Below are 3,855 nucleotides of genomic sequence, written 5' to 3'. Positions count from 1 at the left end.
GGATGCTGGTGCCAGCGCAGAGGATGCTGATGGCAGCGCAGCGGATGCTGGTGCCAGCGCAGCGGATGCTGATGGCAGTGCAGAGGATCCTGATGGTAGTGTAGAGGATGCTGGTGCAAGCATGAGGACAGCAGCACCAGTGTGGAGGGTCACAGCACAGCCGCATCACACCAATTATTGGTCGACTGATTGCAGCAGCAACTGGTGTCCGTTCTGTACAAAGCAAGGTAAGGGAAACTCAGGTCTAACTTCCTGGGCAGCAGTCACCACCGACCCTGCCCTTGGCTGTTATTCTTTGTGTCTTGCAGGCAGTATGGCCCCAGGTGACTTAAGTGCCCTTTCAAGGCCAACCTAAATCTCTGAATTCTTACACCACTGGCATTGGCAAGTACTCAGATCACGGCTTCTTTCTATCATTCTGCAGGGTCCCCAGCCTTTGGAGTATGTTAGAGAATTTAACAAATACATGTAAACTTTGAAGGTGTGTCCCATCTGTGTCCCTTACACTCGGGAAGCTTCTAAGTGTTTGCAAAGCATTACCTTTCAACATAGAGTAGCTCATATCATTAAAAATGACGTGACATCTTGCTTTACTTAAGAAAGTTGTCCATGTAAGGAGACATATCAGCCACCCACCATGCTATCGCGCCCTTAATAGACAATGATGTTAGCGACTTCACACAAGTGAAGAGGTCTTTCTAAATTCAATCTTGTGTCTTCCTATGATCCTAATAGTGACAGTAATCAAAAAATTGTATGAGAATCAGATAAATAAAAAGAATTTACAACAAAGACTTTTATTAAATTGGATATGATTTATCTATTTTGATAAGCAGTCATGTGTGTATACGGGGGGAGCTTATTGGAACTCCATGTGTATCCAGAGCATCTCTTTACCCACCCTTCTGACTTCCTCTCACTCGCTAGGTTTTTATGTTTTCCTATGTTCACTCCCTGTCAACTGGTTGCTTGCTCTGCCTCTTAACCTATGGTGGAATTTATTCAGTCTTGTTTGCAATAAACAGAAAGCTTTTGAATGAAGGGTGTGCACTAGGACAGAGCTACACCACAACCAGAGACAAGTTTTCCAGTATACAATCTCAAGGTTTATAGTGTGATCAAATATCCTGCAACATGGTGGGTCATAGAAAGATATATTCAGGTAGTAGAACTGCTTGCATGTGTTAATTGTATGTATACAGACAGTGTACAGAAATTAGTGTACAGCATTCTGTCTGTGTGGATGCCTTTATCTGTATCTTTCCTCTTGGTGCTGGGCATGGAATCAAAGTAGGGCATTGTTTATGAAAGATTAATACTTTTTATTCTCTGTGTATCTGAGTGTCTGGGTATTCATTCATGAATTTTGTGAATGTGTATATTTGGGGTCTGTAGGTATGTAGGTGGCTCTGTGGTCCTCTTTATGTTTATTTAGGGTAGGTATTTTTTTTTTAAGATTTTGTCTATGTGTACACCCAGTGTTTGTATTTAGTTCTGCGTGTTAGATAAGTATACATTGGTTTTGGCTGTGGATGAATTTGAGTTCTCAGAGCTGATGCAGGTATTTTATGGTATATGCAGGACCTTCCTTGTGTGCGTCTGGAATCAGAGAGGCTGTAGAACAACCTGTGTGGGCATCAGGAATTGTGGAATGTATTTACTGGGGACTGTTAATTTCCTATGGATGTGTTTCAGGGTGATACATGAGAGAATCAGTGTGTGCCCAGTGGTTTGTAGAGTCCTTTGGCTATTGTACCCTTATAGTGTTCACATGAGCCTCTTGGAAGTAGGCATGGTTTTTTTCTAAGAGAAAGGCAGTAACACATGGTTTATTTGTGTATCCAGGGTGTAGGTAGCAGGTACATGCTTGTCTTCACAAACTGTGAAGTGTGCATGTTGTGAATTATGTGCTATGGCTTGGGGGTTGGAATGGAGGCTCTTAAATGGGGAGCAGGTGGCCTGTGGGCCATATTTATGGGGAAGGATGTACTGTACAGGAGCTGGCTTTGGGATCATATGAGGTTTACCTCTTCCCAGCTCTGTGTTCAGTAGCATCAAGTTGGTATGAAATGTGCCCCGCAAGTATTGTTACGTGATGTAAAAGCCAAGACTTGTCCCCCTCCTCTGAGGATATCTTGCTGTTTACTGGCATACTCCCCCCATGTCTATACATGCACTCATGTATATGATATATATGATCAGATGATTTTGTGGAGAGTATACGGGCAACAATGAATTGCCATGTTATGGAGGTCTATGTGAATTGTTACTGACCCACTAGGCTATAGACCATAGTGGTTCTGAGCTATTGTAGTCTTCTGTACTGTGTTAGTTAATTCTTTAGGGCCAAAGAGCTCTCTTCATTGTTGACTTTGGATTATTCTTTATGCAGATGGATTCAGAGTTATCTGCATTTTAGTCACATAGTTGTTTCTTTTAACATGAATTTTAATTTCTATGCATTCCTGATACAACCATGTCAAAATGGTTGGGTCTGGTGAAGAGATAGCGGTGAAGAATGTATATTTTCTTGTAGTGTGTTGTCTGTATGATGGGTGGTGGCAGTCATGGTATTGTGATATTTCTTTGACAGGCAAACAGATGTGCTGGATCTTCTTCACTGATACCAATCTCCCTGAGAATCCAAAGGCTGCCAAAGGTGTTGCTGACTCCTCTGCAGAACAGCTGGTGGGCTAGAACGTCCTCACCAGAGTGTCGCAATTGAAAGCCTACAGATCATGTGTTCTTACTTCTGTGTGCCGCTTTCATGTTGGGTGAGTACTACTGGGTGTTTGGCAAATTCTCTGTCTTAGTCGTTGTGAATCAACATGTGTCCAAGCCAAGCCTGTGACTTTGGGGATTAGGTAAGACCTTCATGGGCCCCTTGTATTGAGTATGACATGTGTAGGTATGTTGAGATGTATGCATGCCACAGGACACATTCAGAGAGAACAACTTTATTTCTTTCACACTTACATGGATTCCAGGGTTGTCACTTGTGCCCAATTCTTTACTATCTTGCCATCTTGCCTCATGTTACACTAGAACCAAGCTTCAATATACATTTGGAGGAGTAAACCTACACACAAGCCATAAGAGACCACCATACCATTTCTCAGAAACCATGGAATTATCTCATTTAATGGGGTAAAGGCAATAAAGTAACAAATAAGGCATTGGAAGTACAGGAGAGAGTGTTGGGAAGAGACTGGTAAATCATGTGAGTGGTACAGGGGACCTCAGGTGGGGAACACAAATGTTCTAGCTGAATTTCAGGGAGAGATGGACCTTGAGCTGAAGTTGTGGTTAGATCACAAAGTACTTATTGGTTTCTCAGAGCAAGTAAAGGCTTGAGTTGACACAAACTATCAGAAAGGTCAGGCCGGCAAGCTGATCAGAGATGACACCACCCAGACAGCAGAGACAGGTCTGAGCAGGATCTGTACTTTTAGTGGACTGACTAAGAGGTCATTTGGAGGAAGCAACACAGTTCAGTTGTCTCTTGAAAGGATGTGTTTGTCAGCAGGTCGCACATGTAGGTGTAGACCTGAAGGATGATAGAACTAAACTTCAGCAAGGATAGTGGGGGTTGTTCTTAGGATGGGGTTGGGGAAGAGGGAAGAGGCTGGAGTCAAGACTATCTGGAAGGGAATTGGGGACTGGTGCACAGGACATGAGAAATTGGGAAAGAGGGTGAAATGATCCTCTTCTATCACTGGTCTGATGTACTTTTACATCACTGATAAAACGTTGTGCTACTTAATGCTTACACCAAGGAATTTGCTAAGATAGGGCTGACAAGCTAGAACTAGGGGATTCTCAGACCGGGAGCAGTACCCATCAGCATCTTTACAG

Source organism: Mus pahari, chromosome 16 (genome assembly GCF_900095145.1).
Source record: "Mus pahari chromosome 16, PAHARI_EIJ_v1.1, whole genome shotgun sequence".
Taxonomy (NCBI): domain Eukaryota; kingdom Metazoa; phylum Chordata; class Mammalia; order Rodentia; family Muridae; genus Mus; species Mus pahari.
This window is presented reverse-complemented; position numbering follows the sequence as displayed.